This window comes from Triticum aestivum, chromosome 3D (assembly GCF_018294505.1).
Source record: "Triticum aestivum cultivar Chinese Spring chromosome 3D, IWGSC CS RefSeq v2.1, whole genome shotgun sequence".
Taxonomy (NCBI): Eukaryota; Viridiplantae; Streptophyta; class Magnoliopsida; order Poales; family Poaceae; genus Triticum; species Triticum aestivum.
The window spans coordinates 43,810,283-43,837,460 of NC_057802.1; the positions used below are offsets into that span (position 1 = coordinate 43,810,283).

Here is a 27,178-nt window from a genome sequence, read left to right on the forward strand (position 1 = left end):
AACGCCGTTCTCCGGAACTATGGAGAGAGCAACAGATTTGTTGGAAATCATACATACAGATGTATGTGGTCCGATGAATATTGAGGCTCGTAGCAGGTACCATTATTTTCTGACCTTCACAGATGATTTGAGCAGATATGGGTATATCTACTTAATGAAACAGAAGTCTGAAACATTTGAAAAGTTCATATAATTTCAGAGTGAAGAGGAAAATCATCGTAACAAGAAAATAAAGTTTATACGATCTGATCGTGGAGAAGAGTATTTGAGTTACGAGTTTGGCCTTCAGTTAAAACAATGTGAAATAGTTTCACTACTCACGCCACCTGGAACACCATGGTGTAATGGTGTGTCCGAACATCGTAACCGTACTTTATTAGATATGGTGCGATATATGATGTCTCTTACCGATCTACCACTATCGTTTTGGGGTTATGCATTAGAGACAGCTACATTCACGTTAAATAGGGTACCATCTAAATCCGTTGAGACGACGTCTTATGAACTGTGGTTTGGCAAGAAACCAAAGTTGTCGTTTCTTAAAATTTGGGGTTGCGATGCTTATGTGAAAAAGTTTCATCCTGATAAGCTCAAACCCAAATCGGAGAAATGTGTCTTCATAGGATACCCAAAGGAGACAGTTGGGTACACCTTCTATCACAGATCCGAAGGCAAGACATTCGTTGCTAAGTATGGATCCTTTCTAGAGAAGGAGTTTCTCTCGAAAGAAGTGAGTGGGAGGAAAGTAGAACTTGATGAGGTAACTGTACCTGCTCCCTTATTGGAAAGTAGTTCATCACATAAATCTGTTCCTGTGACTTCTACACCAATTAGTGAGGAAGTTAATGATGATGATCATGTAACTTCAGATCAAGTTACTACCAAACCTCGTAGGTAAACCAGAGTAAGATCCGCACCAGAGTGGTACGGTAATCCTGTTCTGGAGGTTATGTTACTAGACCATGACGAACCTACGAACTATGAAGAAGCGATGGTGAGCCCAGATTCCGCAAAATGGCTTGAGGCCATGAAATCTGAGATGAGATCCATGTATGAGAACAAAGTGTGGACTTTGATTGACTTGCCCAATGATCGGCGAGCCATTGAGATTAAATGGATCTTCAAGAGGAAGACGAGCTGATAGTAGTGTTACTATCTACAAAGCTAGAATTGTCGCAAAAAGGTTTTCGACAAGTTCAAGGTGTTGACTACGATGAGAGTTTCTCACTCGTATCTATGCTTAAATCTGTCTGAATCATGTTAGCAATTGCCGCATTTTATGAAATATGGCAAATGGATAAACAAAACTGCATTCCTTAATGGATTTATTAAAGAAGAGTTGTATATGATGCAACCAGGAGGTTTTGTCAATCCTAAAAGTGCTAACAAAATATGCAAGCTCCAGCGATCCATCTATGGACTGGTGCAAGCATCTCGGAGTTGGAATATACGCTTTGATAAGTTGATCAAAGGATATAGTTTTATACAGACTTGCGGTGAAGCCTGTATTTACAAGAAAGTGAGTGGGAGCACTACAGCATTTCTGATAAGTATATGTGAATGACATATTGTTGATCGGAAATAATGTAGAATTATTCTGCAAAGCATAAAGGAGTGTTTGAAAGGAGTTTTTCAAAGAAAGACCTCGGTGAAGCTGCTTACATATTGAGCATCAAGATCTATAGAGATAGATCAAGACGCTTGATAAGTTTTTTCAATGAGTACATACCTTAACAAGATTTTGAAGTAGTTCAAAATAGAACAGTCAAAGAAAGAGTTCTTGCCTGTGTTACAAGGTGTGAAATTGAGTAAGACTCAAAGCCCGACCACGGCAGAAGATAGAAAGAGAATGAAAGTCATTCCCTATGCCTTGGCCATAGGTTCTATAAAGTATGCCATGCTGTGTACCAGATCTATTGTATACCCTACACTGATTTTGGCAAGGGAGTACAATAGTGATCTAGGAGTAGATCACTGGACAGCGGTCAAAATTATCCTTAGTGGAATAAGGATATGTTTCTCGATTATGGAAGTGACAAAAGGTTCGTCGTAAAGGGTTACGTCGATGCAAGTTTTGACACTAAATCTAGATGACTCTAAGTCTCGGTCTAGATACATATTGAAAGTGGGAGCAATTAGCTAGAGTAGCTCCGTGCAGAGCATTGTAGACATAGAAATTTGCAAATACTTACGGATCTGAATGTGACAGACCCGTTGACTAAAATTATCTCACAATCAAAACATGATCACACCTTAGTACTCTTTGGGTGTTAATCACATAGCGATGTGAACTAGATTATTGACTCTAGTAAACCCTTTGAGTGTTGGTCACATAGAGATGTGAACTATGGGTGTTAATCACATGGTGATGTGAATTATTGATGTTAAATCACATGGCGATGTGAACTAGATTATTGACTCTAGTGCAAGTGGGAGACTGAAGGAAATATGCCCTAGAGGCAATAATAAAGTATTATATATTTCCTTATATCATGATAAATGTTTATTATTCATGCTAGAATTGTATTAACCGGAAACATAATACATGTGTGAATACATAGACAAACAGAGTGTCACTAGTATGCCTCTACTTGACTAGCTCGTTAATCAAAGATGGTTATGTTTCCTAGCCATAGACATGAGTTGTCATTTGATTAACGGGATCACCTCATTAGGAGAATGACGTGATTGACTTGACCCATTCCGTTAGCTTAGCACTCGATCGTTTAGTATGTTGCTATTGCTTTCTTCATGACTTATACATGTTCCTATGACTATGAGATTATGCAACTCCCGTTTACCGGAGGAACACTTTGTGTGCTACCAAACGTCACAACGTAAATGGGTGATTATAAAGGTGCTCTACAGGTGTCTCCAAAGGTACTTGTTGGGTTGGCGTATTTCGAGATTAGGATTTGTCACTCCGATTGTCGGAGAGGTATCTCTAGGCCCACTCGGTAATGCACATCACTATAAGCCTTGCAAGCATTGTGACTAATGAGTTAGTTGCGGGATGATGTATTAAGGAACGAGTAAAGAGACTTGCCGGTAATGAGATTGAACTAGGTATCGAGATACCGACGATCGAATCTCGGGCAAGTAACATACCGATGACAAAGGGAACAACGTATGTTGTTATGCGGTCTGAACGATAAAGATCTTCGTAGAATATGTGAGAGCCAATATGGGCATCCAGGTCCCGCTATTGGTTATTGACCGGAGAGGTGTCTCTTTCATGTCTACATAGTTCTCGAACCCGAAGGGTCCGCACGCTTAACGTTACGATGATAGTTATATTATGAGTTTATATGTTTTGATGTACCGAAGGTTGTTCGGAGTCCCGGATGTGATCACGGACATGACAAGGAGTCTCGAAATGGTCGAGACATAAAGATTGATATATTGGACGACTATATTCGGACACCGGAAGTGTTCCGGAGAAGTTTCGGATTAAACCGAAGTGCCGGAGGATTACCGGAACCCCCCGGGGAAGTATTGGGCCTTAGTGGGCCCTGAGGGGAGAGAGAGGGCAGCAGCCAGGAGGTGGTGCGCCCCCTCCCAGGAGGAATCCTAGTTGGACTAGGAGAGGGGGGCGCAGCCCCCTTTCCCTCTCCCTCTCCCTCTCTTTCCTTCCCCCCTTCTTTTCCTAGTTGGACTAGGAAAGGGGAGTCCTACTCCTACTAGGAGGAGGAATCCCCCCCTCTCCTTGGCGCGCCAAGGGCAGCCGGCCTCCCCCTTGCTCCTTTATATACGGGGGCAGGGGGCACCTCTATACACACTTGATATACGATATTTTAGCCGTGTGCGGTGCCCCCCTCCACCATATTACACCTCGATAATACCGTTGCGGAGCTTAAGCGAAGCCCTGCGTTAGTGGAACATCATCATCGCCACCACGCCGTAGTGCTGACGAAACTCTCCCTCAACACTCAGCTGGATCGGAGTTCGAGGGACGTCATCGAGCTGAACGTATGTAGAACTCGGAGGTGCCGTGCGTTCGGTACTTGATCGGTCGGATCGTGAAGACGTACGACTACATCAACCGCGTTGTGATAACGCTTCCGTTGTCGGTCTACGAGGGTACGTGGACTACACTCTCCCCTCTCGTTGCTATGCATCACCATGATCTTGCGTGTGCGTAGGAATTTTTTTGAAATTACTACGTTCCCCAACAGTGCATTACCGAATGGGCCCAGAGATACCTCTCCGACAATCGGAGTGACAAATCCTAATCTCGAAATACGCCAACCCAACAAGTACCTTCGGTGACACCTGTAGAGCACCTTTATAATCACGCAGTTACGTTGTGATGTTTGGTAGCATACAAAGCGTTCCTCCGGTAAACGGGAGTTGCATAATCTCATAGTCATAGGAACATATATAAGTCATGAAGAAAGCAATAGCAGAATACTAAACGATCAAGTGCTAAGCTAACGGAATGGGTCAAGTCAATCGCATCATTCTCCTAATGATGTGATCCCGTTAATCAAATGACAACCCATGTCTATGGCTAGGAAACATAACCATCTTTGATCAACGAGCTAGTCAAGTAGAGGCATACTAGTGACACTCTGTTTGTCGTATGTATTCACACATATATCATGTTTCCGGTTAATACAATTCTAGCATGAATAATAAACATTTATCATGATATAAGGAAATAAATAATAACTTTATTATTGCCTCTAGGGCATATTTCCTTCAGGGATCATCTTATAAAGCTACCGCCGAACTAAGCAAAATAAGATGTATAAAAGATAAACATCACATGCAATCAAAATATGTGACATGATATGGCCATCATCATCTTGTGCCTATGATCTCCATCTCCAAAGAATCGTCATGATCTCCATCGTCACCGGCAGGACACCATGATCTACATCATCTTGATCTATATCAATGTGTCGTCACATGGTCGTCTCGCCAACTATTGCTCTTGCAATTATTTGGCGCTTGCATCTTATGTAATAAAGAGACAACCATAAGGCTTCTGCCAGTTGCCGATAACTTCAACAAAACATGATCATCTCATACAACAACTTATATCTCGTCACGTCTTGACCATATCACATCACAACATGCCCTGCAAAAACAAGTTAGACGTCCTCTAGTTTGTTGTTGCAAGTTTTACGTGGCTGCTACGGGTTGAGCAAGAACCGTTCTTACCTACGCATCAAAACCACAACGATATTTTGTCAAGTTAGCGTTGTTTTAACCATCTCAAGGACCGGGCGTTGTCACACTCGGTTCAACTAAAGTTGGAGAAACTGACACCCGCCAGCCACCTGTGTGCAAAGCATGTCGGTACAACCAGTCTCGCGTAAGCGTATGCGTAATGTCGGTCCGGGCCGCTTCATCCAACAATACTACCGAACCAAAGTATGACATGCTGGTAAGCAGTATGACTTGTATCGCCCACAACTCACTTGTGTTCTACTCGTGCATATAACATCTACGCATAAACCAGGCTCGGATGCCACTGTTGGGGAACGTAGTAATTTCAAAAAAATTCCAACGCACACGCAAGATCATAGTGATGTATAGCAACAAGAGGGGAGAGTGTCGTCCACATACCCTTGTAGACCGTTAAGCGGAAGCGTTATGACAACGCGGTTGATGTAGTCGTACGTCTTCACGATTGACCGAACCTCAGTACCGAACGTATGGCACCTCCGCGTTCAGCACACGTTCAGCTCGGTGACGTCCCGCGAACTCATGATCCAGTAGAGCTCGAGGGAGAGTTTCGTCAGCACGACGGCGTGGTGACGATGTTGATGAAGCTACCATCGCAGGGCTTCGCCTAAGCACCGCTACGATATGACCGAGGTGGATTATGGTGGAGGGGGGCACCGCACACGGCTGGGAGAGATCAATGATCAACTTGTGTGTTCTAGGTTGCCCCTGCCCCCGTATATAAAGGAGCAAGGGGGGAGGCCGGCCGGCCCCTGTAGGGCACGCCAGCAGGAGGAGTCCTCCTCCTAGTAGGAGTAGGACTCCCCTTTCCTACTCCTACTAGGAGGAGGAAAGGAAGGAGGAGAGGGAGAAGGAAGGAGAGGGAGGAAAAGGAAGAAAGGGGGCCGCCCCCTAGTCCAATTCGGTTTGGGCTAGGGGGGCTGCGCGCCCTGCCTCCTCTCTTCCACCACTTGGCCCATGAGGCCCATTACTTCTTCCTCGTATTCCCGTAACTCTCGGGTACCCCGAAAAATACCCGAATCACTCAGAACCTTTTCGATGTCCGAATATAGTCGTCCAATATATCGATCTTTACGTCTCGACCATTTCGAGACTCCTCGTCATGTCCCCGATCTCATCCGGGACTCCGAACTACCTTCGGTACATCAAATCACATAAACTCGTAATACCGATCGTCATAGAACTTTAAGCGTGTGGACCCTATGAGTTCGAGAACTATGTAGACATGACCGAGACATGTCTCCTATAATAACCAATAGCGGAACCTGGATGCACATATTGGCTCCCACATATTCTACATAGATCTTTATCGGTCAAACCTCATAACAGCATACGTTGTTCCCTTTGTCATCGGTATGTTACTTGCCCGAGATTCGATCGTCGGTATCTCAATACCTAGCTCAATCTCGTTACCGGTAAGTCTCTTTACTCGTTCTGTAATGCACCATCCTTCAACTAACTCATTAGTTGCATTGCTTGCAAGGCTTATAGTGATGTGCATTACCGAGAGGGCCCAGAGATACCTCTCCGACAATCAGAGTGAAAAATCGTAATCTCGATCTATGCCAACTCAACAAGTACCATCGGAGACACCTGTAGAGCACCTTTATAATCACCCAGTTACGTTCTGACGTTTGGTAGCACACAAAGTGTTCCTCCGGTATTCGGGAGGTGCATAATCTCATAGTCATAGGAACATGTATAAGTCATGAAGAAAGCAATAGCAACATACTAAACGATCAAGTGCTAAGCTAACGGAATGGGTCAAGTCAATAACATCATTCTGGAATGATGTGATCTTGTTAATCAAATGACAACTCATGTCTATGGCTAGGAAACTTAACCATCTTTGATTCAACAAGCTAGTCAAGTAGAGGCATACTAGTGACACTCTGTTTGTCTATGTATTCACACATGTATCAAGTTTCCGGTTAATAAAATTCTAGCATGAATAATAAAAATTTATCATGAAATAAGGAAATAAATAATAACTTTATTATTGCCTCTAGGGCATATTTCCTTCACTAATTACCATCTAATTTGATGAACCTAGGGGTGGAAAGTGGTAGCGGATAATCCGAAATATCCGATATTCGTATTCGATCGGATATTCCAATTATCCAACTTAAAATTCAAATAAGTGGTCAACCTTTACTCGTTTTATGATTAATCTTAGAAATTATTACGCATTACAATAGTGTTTATTCATAAACCTATTTATCATTGACTTATTGTATGTCACAAGTTGAATTTCATGTCACATAGCTATTGACTAATACACTTAAGCAATATGTCGCTATTATTCATATCCGTTCCGAATCAAGAAAACATCTGAGCCGCTTCCGTATCCGATAACATCCGTATTCGCTTTCGTATTCGTTTTGTAAATATAAAAACGGAAGTGGTAAGAGCACTATCTGATCCGCATCCGATTCGTTTCCACCCCTAGATGAACCCTAACTAATTTGATGCAATTAAAATTTGAAGAACCCTAGGCAGAGGTAGGGGAGGGGGAGGAGTAGGCGTTCTCACCTCGGGTTCCTGCGACGAGGGAGGGGCAGGCGGCGTCGAGGTCGGGGTCGGGGCTCGGGTGCGCGGCGGAGGGCGGCGTCGAGGTCGGAGTCGGGGGCGGCGTCGAGGTCGGGGTCGGGGGCAGCGTCGAATCCGGGGTCGGGGGCGACGTCGAGGGTATGCGGAGAGCGACGGGAGAGCGCGCGGAGGCCGACGGGCGACGGCGGCGGCGACGCGGAGAAGTTGGGATTTGGGGAAGTGGCCATGGGAAGAACGAAACGCGCGGTTAAGTCAAAAGTAGCAGTAGCGCGTTCCAAGAAGTGCGCTACTGCTAAGTGAGCTCTAGCGCGTTTCCGGATATGCTCTACTGCTATTCCTTTCTCTTTTTCCCCTTTTTCAATTTTTTTTATTTACATTTTTTTCCTTTCTTCTTTTTTCTATTTCTTTCATTTTCATTTACTTTTCTATTTGCTTTCCATTTAATTTTATTTCCTTTAGCAGTAGCGCCTTTCTGTGTAAACGCGCTGCAACAAACCAAGTAGCGGTAGCGCTGTTCGCAGTAGATCGCTACTACTATGTGTAGCCTATCGGCTTAGCAGTGGGAATTTTAGTAGTAGCGCTTTTATCTTCAGGCGCGCTACTGCTACAATTTTATCTGTAGGGCGGTTTACTCCAACGCGCTACTGCTACTTAGCATTAGTGTGTTATAAGGTTTTCCCTAGTAGTGTACCCGAGATCCGCCGGTTTTGACACCGACATTGGTGCTTGCTTTCATTGAGAGTTCCACTGTGTCGTCGGCAAAGGGCTGGATGGCCCCTTCGATCGTGTATAATGACGTTGTCCAGGGAGAAACCTTCCTCCCCGGAAAGATCTTCGTATTCGATGACTTCGTACTGCGGGCCAACTCGCTTGGCCATCTGGAGCAGATCGATAGCTACGCCCCTGGCCTTCAGGTCAGGTTTGGAAGCTTGAACTATATCGCGGACATCCATGGAGACTTGATCTTCGACGGATTTGAGACCGCGGCAACCGCTCCCCTTCGCCCCGATAAGCATGGCTTAAACCTGCCATCGGGCCGCATCCAGGAGATAGCTCCCGTAACTACTCTGGCCTTAGATCTGGAGCAGATCGGGTCATCCGAAGATGGGAAGCTCAACCCCATCACGGAGGCTACCGATTCCGCGGCATTGGAGCCGCACACAGATTCTACTTCGCATGATATCTGCATCCACGGAACCCCGGACTCGCCTCTGGAGATAAGCTCTGAACCCTGCGAGTCCGTAGATACCGAACTCGATCGGTTATCGATCTTCAAGTTCAGCGCCGCAGACGTCTTCCAACACTCGCCCATGGGCGACGTACTAAACTCACTAAAAAGCCTATCCCTAGAAGGTGACTCGCCGCCGAACTTTGTCTGGTTCGAACTTGCGGCGGAGGAAGGAGAATTTTTCTTCCCACCCGCCACCCACTTCATAGCCACTATCGAAGACCCAACCAACACGCTTGACCCCGACTCCGAAGACATCGACGGTATGGACGACGATGAGGGGCAAGGCCAGAACTCGCTATCCACTAGACACGAGACGGCCACTTCCTGGTATGACGTGTGTATGGTAGACACACCCAACGACGCTCCCGACGATGACAAGGAGGATCCAGTTGAGGATATGTCACGTCGCCCAAAAGAAAACAATACCAGCACCAGAGAAGATAACACTCCGGACATTGAAGACCCTGTTGAGGTAGGGTCCGAACAGGAGGAATAGGAAAGCGGGCAAGATGGCCCTGATGAACAGGCCATATATGGAGACTCGGAGGATAGTAATTATCTTCCACTATCCCAGGAAGAGGAGAGCCTCGGCAACAAGGATTTCATCATGCCTGAGGAGCCTCTCGAGCAGGAGCGCTTTAAACGACGGCTAATGGCCACTGCAAGGAGCCTAAGAAAGAAGCAGCTGCAGCTTCAAGTGAGCCAAGATTTGCTCAACGATAGATGGACCGAGGTCCTGGCCGCCGAAGAATACGGCCTTAACGGCCCAGACAAAAGCCACCCCAAGTGTAGGTGGCTCCCTCAATACGACGGCGAGGCGCTGGAGCCCGCACCACCATCGCACAATGCGGCAGGCCGACCACAGTTCGGTCCGGATCAAGCAGCAGCCCAAGTAGAACACCATACCACCCCACTCGGCCGTCAAGGCAAGAGCAAAACAGCTTGGGGGCACACTCGCGACATCCAGCAAAACCTAGAGGGCAGAGCATGACACACAAGATCGATGTACAGATCGCGGGGACATGCCCCGACCGGCGATGATGGTTACCTATTCGGACGCCACAGACCCGACCACGCCCGGTCCGAAAGTCGCAAACGGAATCCACTGGAGGTGCTCCACAGTGTGGCCCAACATAGATGAGCCGCACACCCTCTCTGCTTCACCGACGAGGTAATGGAGCATGAATTTCCAGACGGGTTCAAACCCATTAACATCGAATCATACGATGGAACAACAGATCCCGCGATATGGATTGAGGATTTCCTCCTCCATATTCACATGGCTCGAGGAGACGACCTTCACACCATCAAATACCTACCTCTCAAGCTCAAAGGGCCAGCACGGTACTGGCTAAACAGTTTGCCAGAAAATTCTATTGGCAGCTGGGAAGATTTGGAATACGCCTTTCGAGACAAATTCCAAGGAACATATGTCCGGCTACTAGATGCCGATGACTTAAGTCATATCATCCAGCAGCCCGGCGAGTTAGCCAGGGAGCTCTGGACTAGGTTCTTAGTCAAAAAGAACCAAATTGTCGACTGTAAGGACGCGGAAGCCCTCGTGGCCTTCAAACATAGCGTCTGGGATGAATGGCTAGCACGTCACCCCGGCCAGGAAGGACCCAAATCCATGGCAGCCCTTACCGCTCTAATAACTCGCTTTTGTGTGGGAGAAGACAACTGGCTCGCTCGTAAAAGCAATAACGCTAGCGACCCGGGCACTTGCGAAATCCGAGACGGCAACAGCAAGCCACGACGAACCGAACACAACAGTCACAATAACAATGAAAGATCACGCGACACAGTGGTCAATGCCGGATTTAACAATCCAAAACCCGGTCAACGGAAGAAGCCATTGAAGGCAAACCAAGATGGACCATCCACCCTTGACAGGATATTGGACCGACCTTGCCAGATTCACGGCCATCCTGATAAGCCAGCTAATCATACCAACAGAAACTGTTGGGTCTTCAAGCAGGCACGCAAGCTCAACGCCGAACACAAGGGAAGGAGGCCGCCCGGCGATAAAGACGACGGAGTGGCTCCCCAGCCAAATACCAGGGGCCAGAAACAGTTTCCCTCCGAAGTTTGACCACTCCCGGAACGGAAATAGCAGTTCGGCTTCCGCCACCCACCTCTTACACCGGCAAGATTTACACCGCGCGTACATCACTACGCACTCAAGATACCATGGGCGTCGACGGAAGCACAGTACGGACAACCGTGCAAGCACCCCCATAATGTTTTTTATCTGTTTTCTGTTTTTCTTTTTTTATTATCTCTTAAGAAACAGGTGACGAAAAGGACAACATCTACAACGGACTCTATCGGAGTTCGGATCCGTACACTCACCTAAGGGGCTACTTCCGTTAAGGATACCCCCCCCCCCAGGACGGGCGGCGCAGACGTGCGACAAGAGGTCCAAAATAACTTTTTATAGACCACACTCTTTATTTTTGAGCCTGTATTATGCCTTTTTTCCTCCGTTCCCGGCCCCGAGCATGTCAAATAGCCGGGTTTGTGGTTTTTTATATATATGAATTTATCATTGGCATATTGCTCCGTTCCCAGTAAAACTTTATCTGAACTAATCTTCCATACTCTCTCAACAATGAGTACGGCCTTAACGGCCGCTTTACAGATGCACCTCGGCATCACCTGCCAGGGGCTCGGTATGGGAACAAATGAGTTGCCAGCAAAGTCCGAACAGCTTTATAGCGTACTTCGGCGTCACGAGTTTTGGCCTTATATGCATCAGATCCGAATCATGTCTTGGGTCAATGGTTGGGTTGCCCGGCTCCTGTGCTCGCTACCCTACGTTCCGCTCTATCGGCTAGGGTAGTAAAGGGAGAACTACTGCGATTGTGCTTCCGGTTCATCTTGTCAAGCACCTCAGTAGAGAAAGCCGAAAACCGACTGTCATGATGCTGCGCGAGCTGGTCAACCACTCGATGACTTATCGGAATCTGTCGCGATTCCTCAGTGTAACACGAAGGACCTCCTTTTCCGGTCATATATGTAACGCATCACATCGGAATAAGTCTTATGCATACCAGGGGCTATGTCATAGCCCCAACTATAAAACTCCTATGGCTAAGTGAAAGTGTTAACGCCCTATAGTCCGATTGCCTGGTTCGCCGCATTGTCACCTCCTTTATGGACCAAGATGTTGGATCAAGAGTGATTACATGCTTTTTCCGAACACCCCCGTACTTCCTACGAGGGGGCTGAAGCCGACGACTGGAAAACTTTCAGATTATATTAAAACGGCCGCACAGGAGGAGCACAAGCTTTTGAGCAAATTATAAAAATATATTAATTATAAAGTTGTCTTTTACAACTCTAATACACCTCACTAGAACATTATGTTCTTCGAGCATTGACCCTCTATCAGGTAGGCGGCTTCCAGAACGTCTTCAAAATAATGCTCCAGCTCATTACGGTCCTTGCCCTCGGGCGGACTCTTCGCCGCAACATCGATGGTCTTCATCTTACCCCAGAATGTCTTGACTTGGGCAAGAGCCATCCGTGCATCTTCAATGCACGCCGACCGCTTCACAGCACCGATACGCGGCACCGCGTCAACAAGACGCTGCACCAAGCCAAAGTAACTCTTTGGAATAGGCCACAACCGGACTATGACGTTCTTTCATGGCGTCACCGGATATCCTATGAAGTTCGGCCCATTGGGACATCTGTTCATTCAGCAACAGAGGGCGCTTTGATGCGCCAAATTGTGACCAGAAAAGCTTCTCCATTGCATACCCCTCTTGCCCTTGGTAAAACTGCGCCGCATCAGAAGAACTCTTCGGCAAGTCCAAAAATTCAGCCGGAGAACTCCAGACTTGGTTCAGCTGAGCATAGTCTGGGTCGCCAAACTTAGTCTAAAGCAAAAAGGGCTTACCGGCCGCTATCTCCTTAGCCTGCCGAATCTCTTTCCGAGCTGCCCCGGATTCAGACTGAGCTTCACTCGCCTCTTGTAAGGCCTTATCAAGTTCAGCCATTTTGGCTTTACTCTCCTTCTCAAGATATTCACAGCGGCTGGCAGCATTCTTCAATTCAAGCGCCAGTGCGGATATTTTCCCCTCATTTTGGCGCCGAGCTGCTTGTTCGGCTCTAAGGTCAGCCGATGCCTTTTCGGCAGCCGCATTACTACACCGGGCCTGCTCCTTGGCCCGGGCTAGCCCCGCCCGAAGAGCTTCAACGGCGACAGCACCATCTGCATTCATGCACATTTCATATAAAACTCTTTTCCGCGTCAGGCCTCAATTACAAGCACATTGGTGTAAGGAATGCTCGAAATATATACCTTGCGAGTCGTCAAGACGCCTGTTGATCAATGCAATGTCATCCCCCGCAATATCCAGCTTTCGCTGCAGTTCGGCCACTTCCGTATTTCGGGTAGCTGCCTGGGGAGAGGCAGCCTGTATTCAAAATTAAATCAAGGTTGGTACCTGAGCATATCTTTTTGATCCTCCGATCGCTTCCTTCGGCAGGCAATCCGAGTCTCAGGGGCTACTGCATATACAACAGGTGCATTCTGTCAATAAAATTCAATTGGCAAAATTACATCACAAACCTCGGAACCTCTTAGAAGGCTCGTGAAGGCCTCGTTCAATCCGCACTTCGCGGATAGAACCTTTTCAACCACCGTAACCATCAAGGCACGGTGCTCCTCTAAAACGGACGCTTGTCGCAGGATGTCCGTCAGCATTTCCGGCGCTCCGGGGTTTTCGGAAACCGCCGCCGGAGTACGGCATTCCTTTGAAGGAATCCGCTTACTCGCCTCCTGAATTGTTTCTGGCTGTAAACCGGATAGTGCGGGGCCGTCATTCTTGACTTTCGAACCCTGAGTAACAGAGGCACCACCTCCGGGTAATGCCTTCTTCGTTCCCTGCACTGCTTGTCGATCGGGAGGAGCCCTCCGGGACGATACCTCAGAATCAAACGCCCTATTGGGCGAGGAAGCCGGAGAAGGCGTATCACTCTCCATCATCTCCGGAAGAAGGTCTCCCGAGGAGGAGGCGGTTGAGAAACACCGGGCGTTAACCTGCGAGGATGTACATATATCGGATGATTACTTCACTAATAGGAAAAGAATGAGGTACGTTTAAAGTGCCCTGCTTCACTTACGGTTTGGCCAGAGGTTTGTCCTAATTATAAAGCTCTACGGCAACATCGCTTGCCCGGCCCGAGCCGCTCGACGATGGCATTTTTCCTCTCTTGGAAGGTTTCCCCTCCCGATCTTCGGAAGCGGCCCTCTCTTGCCATGGAGGGCTTCCTCTGCACCTTTCCCTCGGGCAAAAGGGTTTCGGTTTCCCCGAACACAGCGTCTAATTTATCCTCAGGGCCGAGATCACCTCTGGTCTCCCTGTTCTCGCCCTCCTCTGCAGAAACCTGGTACGGTGTCGGGGTCAGCATTCTCGTCAGCAGTGCGGTCGCGGAGTCTTCGGGAAGGGGCGCCGGACACCAGATTAATACCGCTTTCTTTATCCAGTCATATATAGGGACGGATTGTTCAGTATCTTGTCAAGAGATGCTTGAATGGTAGGTGTGCGGAGATTGAATACTTACCGTAGTGTCCGGATGATTGCAGTCAAGGCCAACATCTTCGGTGGTGTCCGGCCATTGCTCTCGTTCCCCGAAATATAATTTCCACATTCCTTCGTGCGTGGTGCCGAAGAAGTGCTGAAGAGTCCGCCGCCCTTCTGGATTAAACTCCCACATACGGAGAGGCCACCGCTGACATGGCAAGGTCCGGCGGACTAGCATTACTTGAGCGGCGTTCACTAGATCGATGCCCTTCTCGGTAAGGCTTCAGATGCGACTCTGCAGAGTCTGCACTTCATTGGCGGATCCCCAGTCCAATCCCTTATTGATCCATGAAGCAAGCTGGATGGGAGGGCCGGGTCAGAACGCGGGCGTAGCCGCCCACCTGGAGCCACGCGGCTCGCTGATATAAAACCACCCCTCCTGCCATAGGTTGGAAGACTCGGCGAAAGATCCTTCAAACCAAACCGCGCTGGCAAGCTTGCCTATTATGGCGCTGCCGCATTCTGCCTGCTCCTCCGCTGTCACCTGCGGCCTCATGTCAAAGGTCTTGAGCCACAAACCAAAGTGCGGAGGAGTCCGGAGGAAGGCTTCACACGTGACGATAAATGTCGAGATGAGAAGAATAGAGTCCGGGGCCAGATCGTGAAAATCTAGCCCATAGTAAAACATGAGCCCCCGGACGAAAGGATTAAGCGCGAACCCTAACCCATGGAGGAAGTGGGCCACAAATACTACCCTCTCGCCGGATCTGGGGGTAGGTACAACCTGCCCTGCTGTAGGGAGCCGATGAAGGATCTTTGAGGTCAGATACCTCGCCGTGCGGAGCTTCGCAATATCCTCCTCCGTGACAGAAGAAGCCACCCACCGGCCTAGACGGCTGGATCCGGACATGATTGGGGCTGGTGGTGATTGGAACCCGAGGGTTAGAACTCGAGGTGGCTGGGGTTGAGGAAGAAGCAAGCGCAAAGGAAAAAGACGAGTCTGGGTCCCTATATAAAGACCCCGAATACTGAGCGTCTCCTCCTGGGTCTCGAGACTTACCTATCTTCAAAGAGTTGTACCCAGGGGACGGTTGAGTTACCCACGCTCACATTGATGAAGACCCCGTGAATAAAGGGACACGATCTCTGCTTTGACAAGACGTGCCAGTAAAACCGCGTCCCGAGACGTGGGGCGGCGGGCTAGCCAACGGTTCGGAATAATAACCGGGCGGGCGTGACGTAATGTCACAAACCATTGTCAGCGGATTGGGATCGTGAAATATTATATTCTCTGCAATTGCATACACAGGTCCGGATATACTTACTGCATCCGAAGACCGTTCTGGAGTTCGGAAGAAGGGAACCCGCCTTGCAATGTCGAAGACAAATCTGCGCGCCGGACTCCTCGTCATTGAAGCCAGGTTCAGGGGCTACTGAGGGAGTCCTGGACTAAGGGGTCCTCAGGCGTCCGGCCTGTTACCCATGGGCCGGACTGATGGGCTGTGAAGATACGAAGACTGAAGACCGCACCTGTGTCCGGACAGGACTCTCCTTCGCGTGGAAGGCAAGCTTGGCGATTAATTATGTAGATTCCTTTTTATGTAACCGACTCCATGTAACCCTAGATCTCTCCGGTGTCTATATAAACTGGAGAGAGTCCGGATAGGCGAATACTCATTATGTAGTCATATAAGCTAGGCCTCTAGGGTTTAGCCATTACGATCTCGTGGTAGATCAACTCTTGTAACACTCATATTCATCAAATTCAATCAAGCTGAAAGTAGGGTATTACCTCCATAGAGAGGGCCCGAACCTGGGTAAACATCGTGTCCCCCGTCTCCTGTTACCATCGACCTTACACGCACAGTTCGGGACCCCCTACCCGAGATCCGCCGGTTTTGACACCGACACCCCCCTAGTCCCGGTTCAGCACGAACCGCCACTAAAGGGTCACCACGTGGCACGAGCCCACGCCGGGGGCTGGGAGACCAACACCAACCGGTACTAAAGGTTTTGGGGGTTTTGGGTTTATGATTTCTTTTCCTTTAATTTTATGTTTTCCATTTAATTCTTTTTCATTTGATGGTATTTTACAATACTACATATTGTACAAGTTATGCATATATATAAATAGAATTTCTCGTAGCACCGATCATATATATATATATATATATATCATCGAATCTCTCGCACCACCATTCACACATACACATGTATATATATATATATATATATATATATATATATATATATATATATATATATATATATATATATATATATATATATATCTATATATATACAATTTGGTATATATAATTTCTCCTACATGGAGGCATTACTGCGGTGGTAGCGGGTAATGGAATTCTCCTTTGGGATCTATGACCTGGTCGAGCAAAAATCCCGCTTTTTCTTCTTGAATTGCTCGTACGCGATCCGCTGGTAGGAGCTTCTCCCGCACGTCCTTGAACTTTAAAGAAGGAGATCAAATATACATGTATTAGTTTTGTGTATATATTAGGTATCGATAATGATGTAAAAATTATAAATAGTGCTCTGGCAAACGTACTCATTGTTGTCTATCATCTCTGCTCCTTTCGGACGCCATCATGCGAATGTTCTCGCAAACGTAGTATGCACATAAATCATTCCCCGGCAACTGCTTTATGCACTTTACGAGAATAGAATTCAATCAGATAATAATTAATCAAGCATGATAACTAATGGTATTGAAACTAGAATTAAAGAGATGGTAACTAGCTAGTACTACTTAATTAATTATACCTTGGGTCGATACGAATACAACTTTTCTTTCCATTCGCCTGGAACCTCTTTCCTGAACTTTTTCCAAGCCCTGCACGCCGGCAAAGAAAATGACTAAAGGAGTTATTAATTAGTTGATATCAGGAAATGACGAACTAAATAGGCCGACATATAGTTCAATAATGATTGAAATTACCTGTCGACTATCCCCTTCACGATTTCGTACTGGTCGGGTGGTTTAAATAGCGAGTCCAGAACTTCAACTTCAGCATCTTCAACTCAAATGGTTAACAAGATCCAGTGAAAACTGCATGCGCACACGTTTGCATGTATAAAAATGAAGCGGGCATGTACATAACACTCATCAACTACCCTAAAACCTATACACTTATTAATTAACATCTAGCTAGTAAGCAAAAACAGAATTTGTAGTACAAGACAATGTGACTCACCCGAAGTGGTAAGGAAGTAGTATATCTCGATTGGTATCTAGGCGCTTCAAGAACTTTAGGAAGCTATTCTCTGTATCTTCTCGATAGAATGGCTCTGACCATGTCTTTCGATTAACGGTATTTGGGTCAATGAACCCAATGCCATAGCGTCCAGCTTTTTTCATTTCATATATCTTCATTCTGCATAATACCACAGAAAAGAATATAGTAAGGATAATTACATGTAATGATCAACGAGCACTACAGCTAGCTTGAGACTTAAATTACAGAAAGAAATCACTTACAGACAATAGCAACTGACGATAGGTTTGTCGAGTGCGTCTTGATTGAATAACTGAAATAGTTCTGTAAACTCAACATACATAGCATTCTCATGGTGGTAATGATCTGCCTTGACTTTCACCATGAGGGACTCTCGATTGGTAGTCTTGGTAATTTTCATGTACCATTCATGCAATTCATACATTCTCGTGGAGAGGTTCTTGACCTCCTCAGGCTTGACCAAAGGTTCGTCGCGGGCATATTTCCGTTTTAGTTCTTGCTCTGTAAAAGTATCCATGGGCTCGAGCCCTAGGAGTTGTTCTACAGTGCATCCGATCTCTGCAGCCCACCTTCTATGATCGTCGGTTATTACCAGATGATCGGCCACGCCGGTACTACTCATGTGTTTTGGTACAATGAGCGGGTGGGGTTAATTGCACCGCCTGTTCTCCCAGCTGGGGAACAGTTTTCCCGCTTTTCTTGGCAGCTGCTTGGCTGGAGCTCGAGCTCGACTCCTTCTTTTGTTGTGCTTCATATGCCTTCCTGATTTGGCGCTCATAGTCTGAGTCAACAGGCTTGGGACCTGTGGTTTAGCCATACGAATAAAGTGCTCAATGGCATGCTCAAGCACTTTCTCCTTTGGCGGCGGTGGCGGTTTCGGTCCAAAATGGGCGTCCAATTGTCTCCTGACTTTGGCTTCGTTTTCCTCTTCGCTCATGTCGTAAGGCCTCTTCGAAAGAGGCGCGAGGCTTGGACCAAATTGGTATCTCTTGCCTCCTGTACTTGTACCGCTAGCCGCCATAGCTGCGGCGGCTCTCTTCCGTTGTTGCTTAGGCGGCGGATCCCGCTGAGGCGGCGGAGACGGCTTACGCGGTGCCTGACTTGGAGGAGGAGGCCTGGGCTGACGCGGTGTCAGTCCAGTTACAAACCGGGACTAATCTGCTTCACATTAGGCCCTTTTTCTACTAGTGTATGTACTTTTAATTTTTGTTCTCGTGTTATCAACCCAAATTTTCATCAATCAATTCCCGCAACAACGCGTGGAGGTATCCTCTAATTCTATAGTTTTCATGTGCACAATTAAACATCCAAACATACTTGTAGTATTTAAGGTGTCATGACATTATATTCGTATGTTTCGATAATTCATCCTGGAGCCCGGGCTCAGCTGCACCTGATCAGCAAAAAATTCAAAAAAAATACTAGAAAAATTCAAAAAAATCCAAAAAAATGAGGTGGTAGATAATTTGATGCGTGAGGTCCGCTCCAAATTTCAACTCATTTGGATATCTGAGTAGGCCTCGGCAAAAAAGACAAATCGGGGCAAAACAGTTTGTGAACAGTAAACTTTTTCACAGACCCCAATTTTGTCTTTTTTGCATAGACTTGCACAAATGTCCAAACGAGTTGAATTTTGCAGCGAACCTCACGCATCTAATTATCTACCACCCCAATTTTTTTTGGAATTTTTTCAATTTTCTAGTATTTTTTTTTATTTTTTCCGTGAGCGCGGGTGCAGCTGAGCCCGGGTGCAGATTCGCCGCACCCCGTATGTTTTCCCTATTCTCGCGGTTTAAAATTCCTGAGAATCAAGAGGCCCTCAATAAAAATTTGTATACCATGCTAACATGTAGCGAAGTACAAGAAAGCCTCTCCCGATCCTTCTTCTGAGCCATTGTTCTCCAATAGCAGAAGAATTTGTTGTTTCTGGCCTCTGTGCCAAAATGCATACACAACCTTTTACAGTGTCTCTGACAACTTTTTTGAAGGGGATTTGTATTTAAGAGGAAGAAGTGATGACGGGATTAGACGTGTGACAGCTCATTTTAGTCCCCATCATTTGTTTGGCAGTGAAATGATAAGAATGTTTGAGAATTTAAGAGAGATGTTTATTCCATTATTTGGTTAGTGGATATTCATAAATGATTAAGAAAAAGTAAGAGATGACAACTTAAGTTACGTTGAAGGTTCAAGATGTTCTCTTTGAATCATTTCTATCCCTATCTTCACCCCTTCCCTGTTATCAAAATGGTGGGGGTTGTTAGACTCTAAACTCCCACTCCCTTGGATTTTGAGGATATCCTACCATATGTGCCATGTGGTGCTAAACTCCCACTCCCTATCCCTTTTTGATCCCCAGTCCCTACAACCAAACAGGTGGGTTCGTATCTTATAACCCCAATTCCTATTTCATTTATCTAATTAGCTCCAACCAACCAAACAAGATGTAGTTTTAATAAACTAGAGGCACCAAAATGTTAAATAGAAAGGAAAGCACAAACCTGAAATAGCAAAGCATAAGAAATCAAAACGCGTAGAAAGCTTGCCAACTATGGTTAGAGCATCTCTAACCCATCCCCCAATATTCTTTAGCTCCAAAAAATGTAACTATTGGTAGTTAGACCCATTGAACTCAGCAGCGAAACCGCTTCTATTCAGGATAGAGATGTAATAAAAGCATACGCTTTGGAAAATCAGGGCGCAAATTGTCTGGTTTTGAAGTTGAGGGACAAAAGCTGCACTTGTCAATTAGTTGAGGGACTAAAATAAACTTTTGTCTATTCATATTATTTCCATAAACCTGGTTAAATTTTGCAAAAGTTGAGTTTTTTTCTAAAAAGATCAGATCTATTATAAAGATTCACCAAAAGTAAAATTTAACTTAGAAGTTAGAACAATCTAATTGACACTGTATTTTGATAGCAGAGGAAGCTCATACTGAGTACTCCATAAGGGACAAATCAAGCATCAAGAATGGCTAAATTTAAATTGGATCCTACCGCCGCTGCAGCCTTCATCACAAGGCTTATAAGATGGGCCCTCGCTCTTCATCCCAAGTAAAACAGCGAGCTTTGTGAAATAAGTAATTCCACAAAAGCTCCTGATGGAGCTAACGGCAGCCGCCCTCCTGTTCCTCTCACTCGTCTCACTAGCGATCCTTTTGTCCTTACTTGGCCGCAAATCCAAAGCAGCAAGGCCTCCTGGTCCATGGAGTCTTCCGTTCATCGGAAGCCTACACCACCTCCTGACGCCACTGCCGCACGTCGCCCTCCGTGATCTGGCCAAGAAGCACGGCCCGGTGATGTACCTCAGGCTGGGCCAGGTGGACGCCGTGGTGATCTCCACGCCGGCGGCTGCGCAGGAGGTCCTCCGGGACAAGGACATCAACTTTGCATCGCGGCCGAGCATCCTGGCGTCAGAGATCTGCCTGTACGGGAACCTCGACGTCGCCTTCGCGCCCTACGGCGCGTACTGGCTGACCATGCGCAAGCTCTGCACGACGGAGCTCCTCAGCGCGCGCAAGGTCCGGCAGTTTGCGCCGGTCCGGGGCGGCGAGATCCTGCGCCTCGTCGAGACGATCCGCTCCGCCTGCCGAGGCGGTGAGCCGGTCAATCTCGGCAGCCTCGTGATGTCGTCCACGAACACGGTCACCGCGAAGGTGGCGTTCGGCGAGCTCCAGGCGCAGTTCCTGTCGGCGATCGAGGTGATTTTGAGGAGCAGCGGGGGCCTCTGCGTCGGGGACCTCTTCCCGTCTCTGTCCTTCGTCGACGTCGTCAGTGGGATGAAGCGCCGGCTCTGGCGAGCGCGCCGGCAGCTCGACAAGGTCCTTGACAAGATCATCGCGGAGTGCAAGGCGCGGCGAGAGCAGAACAAGACCGGAGAATGGAGATGACGAGGACCTCCTGAGAGTCTTGCTTCGGGTCAGGGACGAGGGGCAGCTCGAGGTCCCCATGGCCACCACAAACATCAAGGCAGTCATAGCGGTGAGTGGACTGATAATACCTAACTGCTCTCAAATGCTACTCCTAGTATATATGAAACGGGATTTTCATCTTTGTGCATGTCAACTCCGTGACATGGTTTTCACTTTCAGTTTCAGCTGAAATATTTCTGCAAAAAAATCATTGAAATTCACTTTTCAGAAATATTTCACCAAGCACCAAACTCACTGGAATTCAGTGAATATCAGTGACTGGGTTTGCATTTTCAGCCAAAGGGCCGAATTCATTCACTTAAATTATTCAACCAAATATTTGGAATGTATGAATAAATATTTGAATTTTCATATTGCTGAAATATTTTGACCCAAAGGAACCCATTTCAGTGTCTACAGAAATTATTGAAATTCAATGAATTTCATAGACATCTCACTGAAAATGAAAACTATGCTTTGTGACCATACAAATTAGGATATGTTTGCTGGAGGGACGGAGACGACTGCGTCGACCACGGAGTGGGTCATGTCGGAGCTCATAAGGAACCCATGTGCAATGGCCAAGGCGCAGAAGGAGGTGCGGTGTGCATTTGACCACAAGAACCCACAAGACCATGAGGCACACATGGAGGAGCTTTGCTACACAAAGATGGTAGTCAAGGAGGCCATGAGGCTTCATCCAGTGGTTCCGCTCCTGCTCCCCCGTGTCTGCAGGGAGACCTGCGACGTCCACGGGCACAGGGTCGAGGAGGGCACCCGTGTCTTCGTCAATGCATGGGCGATGGCGAGGAGCCCCGAGTACTGGCAGGACGCAGAGGAGTTCAGGCCTGAGAGATTCGAGGACAACGCGGCGGACTACAAAGGCACAAAGCTAGAGTACCTGCCATTTGGAAGTGGAAGGAGGATGTGTCCTGGGAACATCTTTGCATTGGCCTTGGTAGAACTCGTCGTGGCACGACTTCTATACTACTTCGACTGGAGCCTCCCTGCCGGAATGCGGCCGGATGAGCTAGACATGGATACCGTTGTAGGCTTGACGGCAAAGAGAAGCAACCATCTGCTCCTGGTGGCGTCACCATATAATGTGCTGATCCATAAGGAGATTGATGACTGCAAAGCTCACTGATGTTCATTAGTAGTATAGTATAATATAAATAAGTTGTAGGCATCCCACACCGGATATATCATACTGCATGATATTATTTTAGTTACTATCATCCTGTTGTATAGTGTATATCATAGTAACATCTTATTTATCCGTTTGTAATGTAAAGTTATGTACAAGATCTATTTACCAATTCCTTGTTGGGTGATCTATGATATTGCTATCTTCTCTTTTCTTTTGCGGGAATAACTTCCGATCTATTCATCAACTGTCAAGGTAGTACAAAGAACACCAGATGTAAAAAATATATCTAGGTCTGTAGACCACCTAGCGACGACTACTTGCACTGGACCGAGCTGAAGGCGCGCCGCCGTCTTCGCCCCTTCCTCATCGAAGCCGGGCAAACCTTATTGTAGTAGACAGTCGGGAAGTCGTCATGCTAAAGCCCCATATGACCAGCGCACTAGAACAGCATCCGCTGCCGATGGAGAGAAGCGTAGATCTGAAAATTTTCATTGTGGTCAATTTGATGTCATATCAGGTGAAACCACTGCTCAAGTTAGGTGCGTATAACAATGATGATTAGTTGGCTAAAATCAGGAGACACTGAGCTCAGAAAATGGGAAACTGAAAATCTTTGCACATTGTTCTAGCTGACAATAAGCATAATGTGCAGCAACAAGAATACAAACAAAATTAATGTACAACTAGAGGTAGCATGTATATATTATATGCACAGACAAGAAGAATACAAATAGGGATTTTACTGGTTAATTGGTTGATCATTGGGGAAAATGTACTAGTAGTGTATATGTTTGCTCTCAATTGTCTTTTCCTGGCTGAATCTCTGGTTATTCCACTCCTCAGCACAAGAAGGAAGACGTAAGTTATTACGTATGGTGAATCTGAGAGAGGGACATCGACGATGGGTATGGGCACGGCAGTGGACACTGGATGCTGAACATGAGGTACATCCATCCTGACGGCGACACGGCACGGCAGAAGCAAAGCACTTCCCAACCTTGCCGATCCGAAATTCATTACATGGAGATGGTGGTAATTTTTTCTCGCACCTAGTTGTTGGCTGTGAAATGAGTAGGTAGGTTTTAAGGGACTGACGGATGTAGAGCTGCATTAGGCACCCGCGATTCTTCCTCGTGCGTCATGCTGCCGAAATTTCTAATGAAAGTTCCCACGACTTGTCAAAATATTGGCCTTTTTTGTAAGAAAATAAAAACTTTAGGGTCTTGGATGCAAATGGTAAGGTCTTGGTGTGACATGAAACTGGCCTGGCATATACACCAATTATACTGAACGAAATTTGCAGCAGTTGCAAAATTCAGACATCAATTACACATGAGCTATTGGCGCCTTGCTGATGCGACAAATATATTTTGCATGGTTGAGGTGTAACCTTTTCTAGATGGAGCACACATAACGGTTCTTTTATAGGAAAATAGCAGTCATCTTGGTAGTAGTTCAAGCACGGATTTGTGATCTTCTTGGTCGGATCGTGTGCCTGTTATCATTAATGAAAGAAACATTATTAGGAGGGAACATCCAAGAGATTGAAAACATAGAAAGGGATCTAGTGGCATACATCAGATCCAATGCGTTTAGATGAAACAAATACCTTGCATTAATTGATCAATTGTGATGATAATGCACACTAACTACTGGAAAAACATGCAGTGAATACTACTATGCTTTTCTCAGCTAAGTAAGAATACTGCCGCAGTTTGCAGGCTCTTCCTTTGCTTTTCTCAGCAAGGCTGCACTGCATGTCCATGGAATTGCATCACTTGAGCAACAAGACTCTTCTTCTGCTGAGCTGATTCGATCACTTGAGGGAATTGCATCACTTTTCAGTCCAATTTCAAACACATTACAACTTCCTATCCTCCCCTCTAAATTCACGAGACCAAGTTGGCAGCGAGCCCTTGGGCACCTTGCACAGTGTTGGTGCGTACCAAGTAGGCCACGTACTTGCCTTACGGAGACGTGAGGAACAACACGGGTGGACCAGCAGTGTCTTGTACATGATTCTGCGGCCAGGCGGCATGGATAGACCGACGAACGCTGAGACCACCGCGTGTGCACATTTAGGAAGAGTATTTCTATCTATTATGACACGTGCAGTCTTCGGTTTGCTGAGAGGAACATCATATTTCATTATGGAGATTTGCAAACAGCCTTTAGGATGGATCATCCCTAGGTCCCTGCTGAAAAGCATTCGACAAGGCTGCTAGTGAACTGCTCGCTGATGTGACATATCCTTCAGGAATTTGTGTTGGGCTGGGGGGGGGGGGGGGCAAAAAAAAATTTAGAAAAGGAGGAGGACCCCTGGCCTCTGCATCTGAATGATGCATGCAGCCACTTTATTAATTGTGCACACAAGACCGTTGCTGGGGGGGGGGGGGGGGAATAGCCCCCTCTGCTTCACATTGTTCTGTCCATAAGTAAAACTCAGTTTTGCCTAGCCCTTGCCTCAGTCAACTCCGCCCTCGTTAACCACGTGCGGCTGTCGTCCTTGCCTACTGTGGCCCGCCTTAGTCCCCCCCCCCCCCTTCTTCACGATGCCATTCGACCTGCTGCTCCTTCTCTGCAGCACTACATCTCCACCACGATGGATGTAGGAGCTGCTCCTCGTTTTGTGCAGCCACAACTGCTGCACCATGGATCCATGGCCATAGCTTAGATCTTCTTGTCAAATCCCTCCATAATCCCTCTGTTTTGCATTGTTTCTATTTTTTTCAGTTTTGTCTATTGCGCAGATCAGGGAAGTTTTGTCGATCTGCTGTCCGATTGAAGGTACATGTCCAAAATCCCCTCAAATTTGTATGCGGTGTCTTGTTGCAATGTTTTACATCTAGATAATTGAATTGTACAGCCCAACGTCAGATCAATCGGAGTTGGTTGGTTGAGTGGATAAATGAAGAAAATAAAAGACGAAAGAGGAAAAGAGTTGCTTTGACTAATTGTTTGTTGAAACATGTGCTCTTGCATTAGCATTTGTTACTACCCAAAGGGGTAGGGGACCAAGGGACCTAAGAAGTTTTGATGATTATGAAGACAAGCATAGTCATAGGAAATATTTGCTTAAAAGCTGTATGATGGAGCTGAAGTAACGTTGCTATGATCAATTGCGTCTCACACTGTACGAAATTTCATGACCTTTGCACCATGTTACGGGAGAGATGTGGCCTCCGTGATAGTGTATATGTGACCGTGAAAGAGAAAGTTGCAACGTTCTTGCTTGTAGTTGGTCATAGTATTAATATGAGGATGTTGCGTGGCACCTACAAGCGTTATTTATGGACCACTAGCACACACTTCTCTGCTGTTCTAACAGCCCTACTCTCTCTACATGGGAAGTTCATTAAGCTACCTTCCTCTACCGCTCAAGCTCCTGATGATTACAAATGAAAGTGGTCTGGTGATGTACTTGAAGCACTGGATGGTTGTCATACTGACATGCTTGTTGATGTGGCTGACCAAGGAAGGTATAGGAACCGAAAGCAAGCGATTAGCACTAACATGCTAGGTGTCGTTGATTGGAACAGGCGAATTTGTATTCGTGTCATTTCAGTCTCCTCACTGATTTGGAATTCCAAATCAATTCAAATGGAGCTCTCCAATGGAGACATCCAAACAAAGCGTAATGGCAAAATCTCCCCGGATGTTTGTCTGCCTCATGTGCTTTGTGCTTCTATGCACCAGCCTTCGAGTCCACGGTATGTTTGTCATATTCATATCTATTTTACCATTCCATATAGATCTTTGAATTGGGTCTTGTTGTACCCATCCATCCATCGGTTTAGGAGTTTTAGTCTGTACTATCAAGTTTGACTTCACCTGTTATACATGAGCCTTGGCTCAATGGTTGGGCATGCAGTTGTGCAGCCTAACGACTCGAGTTCAATTCCTAGAATTGACAGGTGATGCACAGGGGTTTTCCCCCATTTATTGAGGATCAAGTTTGGTGTGTGGTGGAACCACTCGTCAAAAAATATCTTGATACTCATTTAAAAAAATTCTGAGGACCATGTTTATCTTGGTACTCATACTAAAATGGCCATATGCATCCCTAGTTGGTGCAGAGGCCGGGAAGTGAAATTCTCCCCCAAAAGGACTCCTCCCAGACCCGAGCTCTCCTCCCGTGTTGCCCCTGCGCGGCGACCGGGGGGAACCCTAGCGCCGCCGCGTCCTCGTCCCTCCCCCGACCTCTCCTCCTCGCCGCCGGGCAAAGCCCGGTCGGCGTCGGCGGCGGCGGGATCTCTTCTCCCACGGCTCGCTGGATCTGGCGCGGGCGGATCGCGGCGGTGGTTGGCGGCGCGCTGGAGGCGTGGCGTGCCGGCGCGGGCTTGGGGGCGT

At 46.8% G+C, this 27,178-nt stretch overlaps 1 pseudogene; it reads left to right on the forward strand.

The window, feature by feature from the left end:
* The first annotated feature begins 20,868 nt into the window (after nucleotides 1-20,868).
* Nucleotides 20,869-22,825, forward strand: LOC123074028 (9-beta-pimara-7,15-diene oxidase-like; annotated as a pseudogene).
* The last annotated feature ends 4,353 nt before the right edge of the window (nucleotides 22,826-27,178 follow it).